Below are 16,879 nucleotides of genomic sequence, written 5' to 3' on the forward strand. Positions count from 1 at the left end.
GCTCCAATCCTCTCCAGGATCTGGAAAGGGCCAATGTATCGTGGAGCTAGCTTACCTCTAAGGCCAAATCTCTTCACCCCCTTCATGGGTGAAACTCGCATAAAAACATGATCACCAATAGAGAACTCCAAAGGTCTGCGTCTCCGATCAGCATAACTCTTCTGGCCGTCCTGCGCCTCTGACATCCTCCGTCTGATAGTACGGACCAACTCTGCATCCTGCTCAGCTCTATGAGGTCCCAACAGCTGGGCCTCCCCAACCTCATCCCAGAGGGTGGGTGTCTGACAAGGCCTACCATACAATTTCCGAAAAATTGTATCCATACTCGTAAACTCGTCCATACGAGCTCCGAAAAATTTCCAAAAAATTTCCAGAAAATTCCCTTATTATTATCTGCCCTTTTTTGATATTTTACATTCTCCCCCATTAATAAAAATTTGGTCCCCAAATTTCGTTATCTACCATCAGCAAGTACTAACATCAGTTAGAAAGTATAAATGCTGAACGGTAATAAACTCACATACCTCAAGTAAAAAGATGGGAATATCAAGCTCGGATAGTATCCTCGAGCTCCCAGGTAGCCTCCTCGTCTGTATGATGCTGCCATCCGACTTTAACCAGTCGGATAGTCTTGTTCCGCAACTGACGCTGTTTTCGGTCCAGAATCCGTACCGGAACCTCCTCATAGGTGACGTTAGGCTGAACGAGAACTGAGATATCTGTGAGTACATGTGTCGGGTCGGGAATATATCTCCTCAGCATAGATACATGGAATACATCGTGCACGCCTGCCAGGGACGGTGGTAGTACCAGCTGGTAAGCTACTGCTCCAATCCTCTCCAGGATCTGGAAAGGGCCAATGTATCGTGGAGCTAGCTTACCTCTAAGGCCAAATCTCTTCACCCCCTTCATGGGTGAAACTCGCATAAAAACATGATCACCAATAGAGAACTTCAAAGGTCTGCGTCTCCGATCAGCATAACTCTTCTGGCGGTCTTGCGCCTCTGACATCCTCTGTCTGATAGTACGGGCCAACTCTACATCCTGCTGAGCTCTATGAGGTCCCAACAGCTGGGCCTCCCCAACCTCATCCCAGAGGGTGGGTGTCCGACAAGGCCTACCATACAATGCTTCAAACGGTGCCATCTGGATAGCCGAATGAAAGCTGTTGTTATAGGCGAACTCTACCAACGGCAAATAGTCCTCCCAACTGCCTCCAAAATCTAGTACACAAGATCTCAGCAAGTCCTCTAGAGTCTGAATAGTCCACTCTGACTGTCCATCTGTCTTCGGATGGAAAGCTGTACTTAAACAGAACTGAGTGCCCAAGGCCTGCTGTAGACTCTGCCAGAATCGAGACGTGAACCGGGGGTCTCTGTCCGAAATAATACTCAAAGGGACACCATGCAATCTGATGATCTCCCGGCAATACAGATCTGCCAATCGATCCAGGGAATCTGTCCTCCGGATCGCTAAGAAGTGCGCCAATTTGGTTAATTGATCAACGAATACCCAAATCACGTTATGACCTCGTCATGTCCTCGGCAAACCCACCACAAAGTCCATGGTAATGTGTTCCCATTTCCACTCGGGAATAGGAATCCGCTGAAGTAAGTCGGCAGGTCTCTGGTGCTCGGCCTTCACCTGCTGACAGACAAGACATCTAGCTACGAATTTGTTGGGTTTTTCGGTCCGCGAAAACCACTTTTTCGCGTCGCTGAAACCCCGAAACTCCCTAGCCAACGGATCCGTGCGAAGAGTATAGAACAAAATTTTACATGTACAAGTTTACTAACTAGATCTACTCTTAGATTTATATGTTTAGAAAATTACCCTTGATGCGTGCCCTTTTCGAATCCCGCTCGTCTAAGGAAGTGTCGGATCTCAAGATTGTCAACGTAGACAATCCTCTAGAAGTATCCACACGAACAAGATGTGTTCTCTAACCCTTGATGCTCTTGGATGGGATTGGAAGGAGAAGAAAGGAAAAGAAGAGAACACACTTTTCTAAAAAATCTCTATGTGACTTTCACTAACCTTTCTTCTTGGATTAGACTTACTCTCCTTTCTTCTCCCTTGCTTGAAACCCACGACCAAGAGAAGAGAAGGAGCAAGAAGAGAGCTTAGGAGGAGGAAGATGACTTGAATGAGAGTTACTCACCAAAAGAAAACTTCACATTTTCCATCAAGTGGCCGGCCACTACAAGTAGTGTAACCCCATTCACATTAATCACAATTAATGTGGAGGCCATTAAAGAGAATAGTTGTAACCTCCATGAGGTGGTACATGTGATGATGTGGCACATCATCATTAGTTCTCCTAATGCCAAGTCACAAATGATGTGGCATAAAGTCAAGTCAAACTTGACTTAATCTCTTTTATGGTTGATCTAATCCAACCATTTAATTCAAGCCAATTTAATATAATGAATCTAATTCATTTAATTAAATTGATTCAATGAGTCATAATCAAAATTAGACTCATTGAACACATGAATCAACTTAAGTCCAACTCAATTAGCCCAATTAGGATTACTCTTAATCCAATTTGATTCATCACATGAATCTAATCATCTTGGTTCATCATATGAACCTAATCTCCATCCACTTGTTCTTTGTGTGTGACCCAATAGGTTCTTGTAACGTTGGCAATGCCCCTAAACTCATTTAGAAGCATAAGTAATGAGCGGTATCTAGCAATACATCATTACTACCCAAGTTACAAGAGTGTTGAGATCCAACATCACCTTGTGACTACTAATTGCGACTCCTCACAATATATGACAAGTGTCCTTCTATCCTAGATATCTAGATTGATCAATGTGAGGCATAGACCGTGTCATCCTCTGACCAATCTAAATCTTGAACTCCAAGTAGACTCACTCAATCTAATGAGCTCAATATCTCATATTGACTCATTTGAGCATGGCCATGCACTTCGTGGTCTCACTCTATCAAGAATATCGAAGTCACTCCCGTCATATAGGAGGGATAGATCACATCTACATCACTCACATCCCTCCGCATTGTAACACACACTAATTTTTTAAGATAAATATGAGAATGATGAATTTGCCTTAGAAAAATATTAGTAGAATGTTGAACCAAAAAGAAATAAAAAGAAATAATGGTCAAGGATTCAACCTTGAACCTCTCATGATGTAAATGATAAGATTAATGGGTAATAAACAGTTGGGATAGGAATAATATATTGATAGCAAAGGAGGGAAACTCATGATAAGGATGAGAGTAAAAGCTAGCCAAAAGAAAACAAGAAAAGAACATGAGAAAGGCAACTTGCCTTCCTTCTTTTCTCTCCCTCTTCCTCTCTCTTTTTTCCGTGACTTAAAGAGGAACATTAAGGGGATTCATTCCCCCTTATTTCATCATGAATGATGAGAACAAATAAATAAATAAAATAAAAAGAAAAAAATGAAAAAAAGGGGGCTAAGGGAGAAGGAAAGCAAAAACCATGTTTGCTACCTCTTCCCCCTTAACATAAAAGAGAATATGTAAAGAGAAGATTTTATTTTCTCTCATTTATCTCATTCTCCCCTCTCCCTCACCGAGAACCTAGGCCCCCTCTCCTCCATTTTCGGCCCCAAAACAAAGTTCCTCCTAGGATACAAAGGAGGGCTACCAAAGGAAATCAAAGGAGGAGAACAAGAAGAAGAGACCTCTTCTTCCATCACCACACCTTAGAACCACAAGCGAAAAGGATGTAAGCTTTCCCCTCACCTGTGGTACAAGGCGTTTTATGTGCTTTTCGGATTTTATGAGGATTAGAAAACCTAGAATAGAATTTAAGAAAAATTTGGCCAAAGAAGAGTTTTCAAATCTAGGAAGGTTTAAACAAGTCCTCATTTCATGATATTTTTCTATGCTATGTAGGAAGGTTTTCCTTCATGTTTTTATACCTATATGATGCTTGGTCAGAAGAGTACCTAACCCTAGAATTTCAGCCAAAAATATTTTAAAGAGGTTAGGGAAATCATTGTTTAACCAAACTAGTACAAGATTCCCTCCATGAATTACTAAGGGTCTTTTGTTGGTTTTTCTTGCTTAAAAGTTACTTGGAACCAAAAGAAATCCACTCATATGTTTCGGCCAAGAAAAGAGCTTAGGGTTAGGAAGACCTTTAAATTTAAGTAACCATGTTTATATGATAGAATATAGAGTTCTCTTAAAGAATTGCATGTTGAATATTGCTAGAAATTCATGAACTCTTCATTAAGATTTTCGGCCATGATAAGATGGATAGCTTAGAAAAGCTTAAACACAATTTTTACATGCTCAAGACCTCTGTGATATTAAGATATGAATGTTGTTTAATACTCTCATGCTTAATTAGGGTATAGAGAATTTAGTTACATGATATATGACATGTAAGATCACAAGGGTCCTAGCTTGTTTATGAACCAAATTTATATATGATGTTCTTAGTAATTTTTGCCATGAAACATACTTAGGTTTTCCATGCTTTAGGCCACTTAAAACCTAGTTTAGAGATTGGTAGGTTTCAGCCATGAGGAAAAATAAAAGAAAAAGGAAAGAAACCTAGGAAGCCTAAGACACAATTCACATGTATGTTTATTAAGCTTGTTTTTGTACATGCTTTGAAACTTGTATGACTTCCTATGCTTTTAGGCTATTTGAAGCAAATTTAAACACTGATGAGTCTCAGCCAAGTAGGGTTTAAATGACCTAGAGGCCTTAGAATTGAAACCAATTGTGTTAAAAATGCTTCTTATGGAAATATGATAATATGTTGATTGAGTCACATGCTTGTATAATTTTTCCATGACCTAAATGGACCATTATATGTTTCGACCATGAAGGGATAGATGCCCTAGAAACCCTAGAACAAAAATTAAATATGCTCATGTCACTCTACATGAAATATGATAAGTATAAAGCCAAAGTTCTCATGCTATATGTTGTTTAATGACCTAAAATGAGGCTAGGGTAAGTTTCGGCCATACCCATTGTATGATGCCTTATTATGAATTTATACATGATGTTAGTTCAAGTTCACATGCTTGTATGCTTGGCTTTAGCCCTAATGAATACTTGTTAAATTTCGGCCATGACATATGTTAAGGGCTTGAAGAACTTAGGAACTAGCTCAAATATGCTTACTATGTTACTTGGAAAAAAATGCTATAAATATGGTTTAAGGTTTCCATGCTTTCATGACATTTGGGACCTTGTTTCACACCTGATAGGGTTCAGCCACTTGAAGTTTAGGGACTTGGAGAACTTAGAAACCAAGTTAATCATGCTTATAATGCTTCCTATGAAATGGATGTGATGATAATTTAGGTTCCACATTCTTGGAGGTTGTTTTTACCTAAATTGAGATCTAAGGGGGGGTTCGGCCATGATAAGAACCCAAGGGATTAGGAAGCTTAGAACCCAAGCTAACTATGTTACCATGTTTCTTATGATAGTATAATCACATGATACACCCTTATGCTTAAACATGTATGCTTGTGATTTATACTTTCCATGATATGATATGTGCTTAGAAATATGCATGCTTTGATGATATGCTATGTGCTTAAAATATGCATGCTTTCATGATATGCTATGTGGATAGAAATATGCATGCTTTGATGATATGATATGTGCTTAAAATATGCATGCTTTCATGATATGCTATGTGGATAGAAATATGCATGCTTTGATGATATGCTATGTGCTTAAAATATGCATGCTTTCATGATATGCTAGGTGGATAGAAATATGCATGCTTGGATGATATGCTATGTGCTTAAAATATGCATGCTTTCATGATATGCTATGTGGATAGAAATATGCATGCTTTGATGATATGCTATGTGCTTAAAATATGCATGCTTTCATGATATGCTAGGTGGATAGAAATATGCATGCTTGGATGATATGCTATGTGCTTAAAATATGCATGTTTTCATGATATGCTATGTGGATAGAAATATGCATGCTTTGATGATATGCTATGTGCCTAAAATATGCATGCTCTCATGATATGCTATGTGGTGAAAATATGCATGCTTTAATGACATGATGTAAGCCTAAGTGATGCATACTTTTTATGACATGATGTATGCCTAAGTGATGCATACTTTTTATGACATGACGTATGCCTAAGTGATGCATACTATTTATGATATGATGTATGCCTAAGTGATGCATACTTTTATGACATAATGTATGCCTAAGTGATGCATACTTCTATGATATGCTATGTGACTAAATGATGCATTTTTATACATGCTACTTTACTTTGTTAGGCTTGTACCAAGAGTGGGCTACTAATCAGCCCCTAGGCCTTTGGCTGTGTGATCCAGGCTAGTAAAAACAAAGGGATGGGCTCCATAGTATGCCCTAGGTCTATGGATGTGTGATTCGGACCTGGTTCCTAGTATGATTCAAGACTTGCTACCTTGGATATACTTAGGAAGCGCGCATATCTACGTGATTTATCTATGTGTGGTACAAGCCGGGGCCCTGATTATGTTGATATTATGTTCAAGTATATATGTAAGAAGAAATAATTTTAAAGATCATTAGACATACACATGTTTTTCGGATACATGTTTTCAAAATCATATTGCATATACCTTTTCATCATGTTGTGATGATGCTATGATTTATGATATGCCATGATTAGATACGATTATGTTATGTTTCATGCTATTCTTTAAGAGCTTGATATGCCATGCCACCTTATGATGATACTATGATATTCCATGATTAAATATGATTATGTTATGTTTCATGCTATGCTTTAAGAGATGATATGCCATGACTAGTTTTGATTTTGTTATGTTGCATGATATGCTTAAAGAGTATGATATGTTATGCCATGACTAGTTGAGATCATGTTATGTTGAGACATTCTTTGATCATGTGATGATTTTTGGTTTTAGTGAGTAGGAAAGGAACTTACTGAGCCATGAGTGCTCATAGCTTACTTTCCTTGTACCACAGATAAAGGAAAAAGATGGATGAGCTAAAGAAGCAGCAGGAGAGGTAAGGAGATGTGTGTGGCAGTGGCTAGGCAACCAAATAAGAACCTGCTTTAAAAACTTTTAAAGAACTATGCTTTGGTATCATGAATTGTAGTACCGTATGTGTGACTTGATGTTATGTTTCTACTAATTTTGATATCATGTTATTGATGCCATGATAGTGTAGTTCAGATTTGATGAAAAGAAAAACAAAAGAAAAGTTTTCATTAAACTAAGAAAATTATTTTAAGTCTTCCGCTGTTTTAAAAAGAAAAATTTATACATGGAGTATCGTAGCCCCGTCCCTTAGAGTTAGCAGGGAGGGCGGGCGTTACAGGTTGGTATCAGAGCCAGGCTTTTGCCAGCTCACTACACACACATCAAGCCTCCGACCTGCGGCTCCAAGTAAGAATGTTTATGCTTAATTTTATATGCTTATGCTTATTTTCTCGTGTTATATTATTTGCTTGATTTATTCTTTGAATTTCTTATATTGCTTACGCTTAAATTTCTTGTTATATACTTATGCTTTATTTGCTTTATTGCTTGTGTCACATTATTTGCTTGCTATTTGTTTCTTTGGTTTATTATATTGCTTGTGCTTTATTTATGATGCATGGTTGCTACCTTATTCTTTATTTTTAGTCATAGTCTTAGACTAGGATTGCATCTTGGTAGGTTAGGAATAATACCAGAACAATCTCACAAATGGATAGAAACAAACAAAACAGTACGTTAGATTGGCTAAAAAAAAAAAACGATAACCACTTACACTAGTCTATTTGTCATTATTTAGATCAACATAGTTAGGACACGCAATGCCCGAACCGAGGGGACAGTGACTCCACCAGACCTGACACAGGTAGTCGCAGACCTCCAGCATCAGATCACAGAACAACAGCAGCTGATCACTACCTTAATGGGTCAGCAAGGCAACCCGGTTACCCCACCAACAAATCAGAATACACTACCGGTTATACCTACAGCCGTGCCAGTACCCCCGGCAGCCCCTATTCCGATGGTCCGACAATAGGCCTATCTGATTCAGTGGCAAAGGCTTAAGCCGGAAGCATTCTCGGGAAACTGCGAACCATGGGATGCACAAGCCTGGCTTAAGACCGTGGAGAGCATAATGGAACTACTGGACTGGCCTGAACACGAGAAGGTCAAATGCACGTCGTTCTGCCTTACCGGAGATGCCCGAATGTGGTGGGACCGAGTAAAAGCGAAAAGATAAATAAACCAGATGCAGTGGACGGATTTTGAGACAGAGTTCTTAGAAGAATTCTTCCATATGCAAGTGACCAACAAGCACTATGACGAGTTCACTGAGTTCCGGCAAGGTGAGCTGTCAGTTAACGAAGCCGTCAAGAAATTCAACCGCCTAGCACGTCTGTGCCCAGAACTGATCCGTACTGAAAAAGAAAGGGTCCGGTTAATGTTAAAGATGCTCCGACCCGAGATAACTCTGAACGTAGCCGGCGGAGTTAATAGACCGCAGACTGCAGAGGAGCTAGTCAGCAGTGCCTTGATTACCGAGCACTACCAGAAAGCAATGAACGGGGGCAAGAACCAAGTACTGACCGTAGGACACAAATCACACAATACCAGAACCGGCTGGAAGGGAAACTCAAGTGGAAAGATGAAACAGTGGAACAACACAAAAGGTGGTCCGGCCAATAAGCAAACCAAGTACCCTCAGTGTGCCACATGTGGAAAGATGCATTCTGGAGTATGTCTCCTAAGCACCCGAAAGTGCTACAACTGTGGAAAGGAAGGTCATTTGGCAAGAAATTGCCCTACTCAGTCTCAGGCACTACCTCCGCAGAACAACCAGAATAGAAGTACCCCTGCACAGCTTCACCAGATGCATACAGCCATAGAAGGGACTTCAATCAGCCAAGGAAGATTGGAGGCCCCTCCCACTATGACCAATGCCAGAGTCTACTCTCTCGCTCAGGATGACGTGGCGAACGCCTCTGCCATCGTCTCAGGTCAGCCATCTAATTTCAATCAATATGTTAAAGTTTTATTTAATGCTGGAAACGAACCAATAGGGGAATCCATCGAGGAACCGAGACATGTTTCGTGTCCTTGTCGAAACTATGTCCGGGCGACTTTCTACCCTCACCATAACACCGACGTTATTTGAGAGTATACTGGAAAAGCAAACCAGTGACCAAAACCTCCAGAGAATCAAACAAGAGACTTTGGAAGGGAAGAATGACGGGTTCCGGATCGCAGACAACGGGATATTATACCTCAGGGATCGGTTATGCATTCCAGAGGACCCAGAGTTGCGAAGGAAAATACTAGAAGAAGCTCATACAACACCCTATGTAATACACCCGGGTTCCACCATGATGTACCAGGACCTGAAAAATAAATTTTGGTGGTCTGGTATGAAAAGAGAAGTGGCTCAGTATGTCAGTACGTGCCTGACCTGCCAAAGGGTAAAAGCTGAACACCAGAGACCGGGCAGATTACTACAGCCTGTCCAGATTCCAGAATGGAAATGGGAAGAAATCTCTATGGATTTCATTTCTGGTCTTCCCAGGACGACAAACGGATATGACGCTATATGGGTGATTGTAGACAGATTGACGAAGTCTGCACACTTTTTGGCGATCAAAATGACGTATTCAACTGAGCAACTAGCCATTATTTCTGTATTCCTAAGACCATTATTTCTGATAGACACGGTCGTTTTGTTTCACACTTTTGAGAGTGCGTTCAGAAGACCCTCGGCACGAAGTTGTTATTTAGTACAGCTTTCCACCCTCAGACCGATGGGCAAACTGAAAGAGTGAACCAAATATTAGAAGATATGTTAAGAGCTTGTGCCCTGGACTTCAAGGGAAGCTAGTGCCGATATCTATACATGGCAGAATTCGCCTACAATAATAGTTACCAAGCTACTATTGGAATGACACCTTACGAAGCTCTGTATGGGAGGAAGTGTAGATCTCCTATATGCTGGTATGAATGTGGTGAAAAGAAGGAAATGGGGTTCCGAACGGAACTTATTGATGACACCACCCGAGCTATACAGAAGATCCGCCAACGAATAGAAACTGCTCAGAGTCGGCAGAAGAATTATGCCGATAAACGGCGCAGGCCACTAGAATTCAACATCGGAGATTTGGTATTCCTTAAGGTATCCCCCATGAAAGGAATAATGAGATTCGGAAAGAGGAGCAAGTTAAGCCCACGATATGTAGGACCATACCGGATTTTAGAAAGAGTGGGCCAAGTCGCATACAGACTAGAACTACCTCCAGACATGGCAGCCATTCACAATGTGTTCCATGTATCGATGCTCAAGAAGTGTACTCCCAGCACAGATCAAGTAATTGAACCACAGTCGGTACAGGTTCAAGAGGACCTAAGTTACGAAAGTAGACCTATTCAGATCTTGGACCGAGAAGTCAAGAGGTTAAGGAACAAAGAAATACCCTTAGTAAATGTTCTATGGTGGAATCAACGTTTTGAAGAAGCCACCTGGGAACGCGAGGACGATATGAAACAAAAGTACCCGGAGCTATTTTAAAGTTCGAGGATGAACTTTTTAAGAGGTACGGGGTACTGTAACACCCACTAAGATTTTAAGATAAATATGAGAATGATGAATTTGCCTTAGAAAAATATTAGTAGAATGTTGAACCAAAAAGAAATAAAAAGAAATAAAAATAGGGAATGGTCAAGGATTCAACCTTGAACCTCTCATGATGTAAATGATAAGATTAATGGGTAATAACCAGTTGGGATAGGAATAATATATTGATAGCAAAGGAGGGAAACTCATGATAAGGATGAGAGTAAAAGCTAGCCAAAAGAAAACAAGAAAAGAACAAGAGAAAGGCAACTTGCCTTCCTTCTTTTCTCTCCCTCTTCCTCTCTCTTTTTGCCGTGACTTAAAGAGGAACATTAAGGGGATTCATTCCCCCTTGTTTCATCATGAATGATGAGAACAAATAAATAAATAAAATAAAAAGAAAAAAATGAAAAAAAAGGCTAAGGGAGAAGGAAAGCAAAAACCAAGTTTGCTACCTCTTCCCCCTTAACATGAAAGAGAATATGTAAAGAGAAGATTTTATTTTCTCTCATTTCTCTCATTCTCCCCTCTCCCTCACCGAGAACCTCAGCCCCCTCTCCTCCATTTTCGGCCCCAAAACAAAGTTCCTCCTAGGATACAAAGGAGGGCTACCAAAGGAAATCAAAGGAGGAGAACAAGAAGAAGAGACCTCTTCTTCCATCACCACACCTTAGAACCACAAGCGAAAAGGATGTAAGCTTTCCCCTCACCTGTGGTACAAGGCGTTTTATGTGCTTTTCGGATTTTATGAGGATTAGAAAACCTAGAATAGAATTTAAGAAAAATTCGGCCAAAGAAGAGTTTTCAAATCTAGGAAGGTTTAAACAAGTCCTCATTTCATGATATTTTTCTATGCTATGTAGGAAGGTTTTCCTTCATGTTTTTATACCTATATGATGCTTGGTCAGAGGAGTACCTAACCCAAGAATTTCGGCCAAAAATATTTTAAAGAGGTTAGGGAAATCATTGTTTAACCAAACTAGTACAAGATTCCCTCCATGAATTACTAAGGGTCTTTTGTTGGTTTTTCTTGCTTAAAAATTACTTGGAACCAAAAGAAATCCACTCATATGTTTCAGCCAAGAAAAGAGCTTAGGGTTAGGAAGACCTTTAAATTTAAGTAACCATGTTTATATGATAGAATATAGAGTTATCTTAAAGAATTGCATGTTGAATATTGCTTGAAATTCATGAACTCTTCATTAAGATTTTCGGCCATGATAAGATGGATAGCTTAGAAAAGCTTAAACAAAATTTTAACATGCTCAATACCTCTGTGATATTAAGATATTAAAGTTGTTTAATGCTCTCATGCTTAATTAGGGTATAGAGAATTTAGTTACATGATATATGACATGTAAGATCACAAGGGTCCTAGCTTGTTTATGAACCAAATTTGTATATGATGTTCTTAGTAATTTTTGCCATGAAACTTACTTAGGTTTTCCATGCTTTAGGCCACTTAAAACCTAGTTTAGAGATTGGTAGGTTTCGGCCATGAGGAAAAATAAAAGAAAAAGGAAAGAAACCTAGGAAGCCTAAGACACAATTCACATGTATGTTTATTATGTTTGTCTTTGTACATGCTATGAAACTTGTATGACTTCCTATGCTTTTAGGCTATTTGAAGCAAATTTAAACACTGATGAGTCTCGGCCAAGTAGGGTTTAAATGACCTAGAGGCCTTAGAATTGAAACCAATTGTGTTAAAAATGCTTCTTATGGAAATATGATAATATGTTGATTGAGTCACATGCTTGTATAATTTTTCCATGACCTAAATGGACCATTATATGTTTCGGCCATGAAGGGATAGATGCCCTAGAAACCCTAGAACAAAAATTAAATATGCTCATGTCACTCTACATGAAATATGATAAGTAGAAAGCCAAAGTTCTCATGCTATATGTTGTTTAATGACCTAAAATGAGGCTAGGGTAAGTTTCGGCCATACCCATTGTATGATGCCTTATTATGAATTTATACACGATGTTAGTTCAAGTTCACATGCTTGTATGCTTGCTTTTAGCCCTAATGAATACTTGTTAAATTTCGGCCAAGACATATGTTAAGGGCTTGAAGAACTTAGGAACTAGCTCAAATATGCTTACTATGTTACTTGGAAAAAAATGCTATAAATATGGTTTAAGGTTTCCATGCTTTCATGACATTTGGGACCTTGTTTCACACCTGATAGGGTTCGGCCACATGAAGTTTAGGGACTTGGAGAACTTAGAAACCAAGTTAATCATGCTCATAATGCTTCCTATGAAATGGATGTGATGATAATTTAGGTTCCACATGCTTGGAGGTTGTTTTTACCTAAATTGAGATCTAAGGGGGGGTTCGGCCATGATAAGAACCCAAGGGATTAGGAAGCTTAGAACCCAAGCTAACAATGTTACCATGTTTCTTATGATAGTATAATCACATGATACACCCTTATGCTTAAACATGTATGCTTGTGATTTATACTTTCCATGATATGATATGTGCTTAGAAATATGCATGCTTTGATGATATGCTATGTGCTTAAAATATACATGCTTTCATGATATGCTATGTGGATAGAAATATGCATGCTTTGATGACATGCTATGTGCTTAAAATATGCATGCTTTCATGATATGCTATGTGGATAGAAATATGCATGCTTTGATGATATGCTATGTGCTTAAAATATGCATGCTTTCATGATATGCTAGGTGGATAGAAATATGCATGCTTGGATGATATGCTATGTGCTTAAAATATGCATGCTTTCATGATATGCTATGTGGATAGAAATATGCATGCTTTGATGATATGCTATGTGCTTAAAATATGCATGCTTTCATGATATGCTAGGTGGATAGAAATATGCATGCTTGGATGATATGCTATGTGCTTAAAATATGCATGTTTTCATGATATGCTATGTGGATAGAAATATGCATGCTTTGATGATATGCTATGTGCCTAAAATATGCATGCTCTAATGATATGCTATGTGGTGAAAATATGCATGCTTTTATGACATGATGTATGCCTAAGTGATGCATACTTTTTATGACATGATATATGCCTAAGTGATGCATACTTTTTATGCATGATGTATGCCTAAGTGATGCATACTTTTTATGACATGACGTATGCCTAAGTGATGCATACTATTTATGATATGATGTATGCCTAAGTGATGCATACTTTTATGACATAACGTATGCCTAAGTGATGCATACTTCTATGATATGCTATGTGACTAAATGATGCATTTTTATACATGCTACTTTACTTTGTAAGGCTTGTACCAAGGGTGGGCTCCTAATCAGCCCCTAGGCCTTTGGCTGTGTGATCCAGGCAAGTAAAAACAAAGGGATGGGCTCCTTAGTACGCCCTAGGTCTTTGGCTGTGTGATCCGGACCTGGTTCCTAGTATATTCAAGACTTGCTACCTTGGATATACTTAGGAAGCGCGCATATCTACGTGATTTATCTATGTGTGGTACAAGCCGGGGCCCTGATTATGTTGATATTATGTTCAAGTATATATGTAAGAAGAAATGGTTTTAAAGATCATGAGACATACACATGTTTTTCGGATACATGTTTTCAAAATCATATTGCATATGCCTTTTGATCATGTTGTGATGATGCTATGATTTATGATATGCCATGATTAGATACGATTATGTTATGTTTCATGCTATGCTTTAAGAGCTTGATATGCCATGCCACCTTATGATGATACTATGATATGCCATGATTAGATATGATTATGTTATGTTTCATGATATGCTTTAAGAGATGATATGCCATGACTAGTTATGATTTTGTTATGTTGCATGATATGTTTAAAGAGTATGATATGTTATGCCATGACTAGTTGAGATCATGTTATGTTGAGACATTCTTTGATCATGTGATGATTTTTGGTTTTAGTGAGTAGGAAAGGAACTTACTGAGCCATGAGTGCTCATAGCTTACTTTCCTTGTACCACAGATAAAGGAAAAAGCTGGATGAGCTAAATGAGCAGCAGGAGAGGCAAGGAGATGTGTGTGGCAGTGGCTAGGCAACCAAATAAGAACCTGTTTTAAAAACTTTTAAAGAACTATGCTTTGGTATCATGAATTGTAGTACCGTATGTGTGACTTGATGTTATGTTTCTACTAATTTTGATATCATGTTATTGATGCCATGATAGTGTAGTTCAGATTTGATGAAAAGAAAAACAAAAGAAAAGTTTTCATTAAACTAAGAAAATTATTTTAAGTCTTCCGCTGTTTTAAAAAGAAAAATTTGTACATGGAGTATCGTAGCCCCGTCCCTTAGAGTTAGCAGGGAGGGCGGGCGTTACATGCATAATTTGTTACATACTCAGTAATCGCCTTTATAGTCCACCCAATTACGGGTGACGTTTGACGAAACTAAAGTACATAACTCCTCATGTAGGGATCCATGGTGACTTCAGGTCTAAGGACTAGTAGTCATACTAATAGCCACATGATAAAGTATATGACACTCATATAACGATCCATGATACTTTCTCATGGCGGGTCATTCAGTATACATTCTCTAATGCATACACATGTGTCAACTTGATATCTCTATATCCATGACTTGTGAGATCAAGTCATCGAGTTGACCTACATGCTAGTCTTATTGCATTAACATTGTCCCTGAATGTTAATACTCGACTAGGAATGATTAAGAGTAGTGTTCCCTATATCATCTCACTATCGATTCAACCAATCGATTGATATAGGTAAGAACCTTCTACTCAAGGACGTTATTATACTTAGTTTATTTGGCACCAATACAAGTAAGTATAATAACCAAAAACCAAATGCCTTTATTTATATAGAATATGATACAACAAGTCCAAAATACAATCATCAAATCATTGGCTCTAGGGCTCTAGCTAACAATCTCCCACTAGCACTAGTGCCAATCAGTGTAGCCTCTAAGCCCCAATGACCTAGTGTGACCATCATGCTTTCTCTGTTCCAAAGCCTTGGTCAAGGGATCTGCAATGTTAGCCTCGTAGGTACTCTGCAAATCTTCACATCTCCTCTGTCGATAATCTCTCGAATGAGATGGAAGTGCCGTAGTATGTGTTTGGTCCGCTGCTGTGAGCGAGGTTCCTTCGCCTGTGCTATGGCTCCATTATTGTCACAATAGGACTCAAAAGAGTTAGCAATGCTAGGAACCATCCCAAGTTCAGTGATGAACTTGCAAATCCAAACTGCCTCCTTTGCTGCCTCTGATGCAGCAATATACTCGGCCTCTATCGTAGAATCAGCTACTGTGTCCTGCTTCGAACTCTTCCAGCTCATAGCACCACCATTAATGCAAAACACGAACCCCGACTGTGATCTATAGTCATCCTGGTCGATCTGGAAGCTAGCATCACTGTAACCCTTTACAGCTAGCTCATCATTGCCTCCATATATCAAGAAATATTATTTAGTCCTTCTTAAGTACTTAAGAATATTCTTGACCGCTATCCAGTGACTTTCACCTGGATCTGACTGGTATCTGCTCGTCATGCTCAAAGCATACGAGACATCAGGTCGAGTACGTAGCATGACGTACATGATCGATCCTATGGCTGAAGCATAAGGGATCTGATCCATGCGGTCTCTCTCCTCTCTAGAAGAGGGACCCTGAGTCTTCGAAAGACTCATGCCATATGACATCGGTAGAAATCCCTTCTTGGAGTTCTGCATGGCAAAACCGAAGAAGTATCTTGTCAATGTATGTACTTTGACTTAGGCCAAGAAATCTCTTATATCTATCTCTATAGATCTGTATCCCTAAAATGCGGGATGTCTCACCTAAGTCCTTCATTGAGAAACAAGTCCCTAGCCAAGTCTTGACATACTGTAGCAAAGGGATGTCTTTCCCAATGAGCAGTATGTCATCCACATATAATATGAGGAAGACAATTGTGTTCTCTACAACCTTTTTATAGACACAAGACTCATCTTCATTCTTGATGAAACCAAACTGTTTGATTGCATCATCGAATCGAAGATTCCAGCTACGAGAAGCTTGATTTAGTCAATAAATGGACCCATGCAGCTTGCATACTCTGCTAGTATGCTGTAGATCTACAAAACCCTCAGGTTGTGTCATGTACACATCCTCGAGTAGGTTTCCATTCAGAAACGTGGTTTTGACGTCCATCTGCCAGATCTCGTAATTGTGGTAAGCTACAATAGCAAGCATGATCCGAATGGACTTAAACATCGCTACTGGAGAAAAGGTTTCATCATAGTCAATACCATGAATCTGCTTGAAACCTTTA

The sequence above is a fragment of the Zingiber officinale genome, chromosome 5B (assembly GCF_018446385.1).
Source record: "Zingiber officinale cultivar Zhangliang chromosome 5B, Zo_v1.1, whole genome shotgun sequence".
NCBI lineage: Eukaryota > Viridiplantae > Streptophyta > Magnoliopsida > Zingiberales > Zingiberaceae > Zingiber > Zingiber officinale.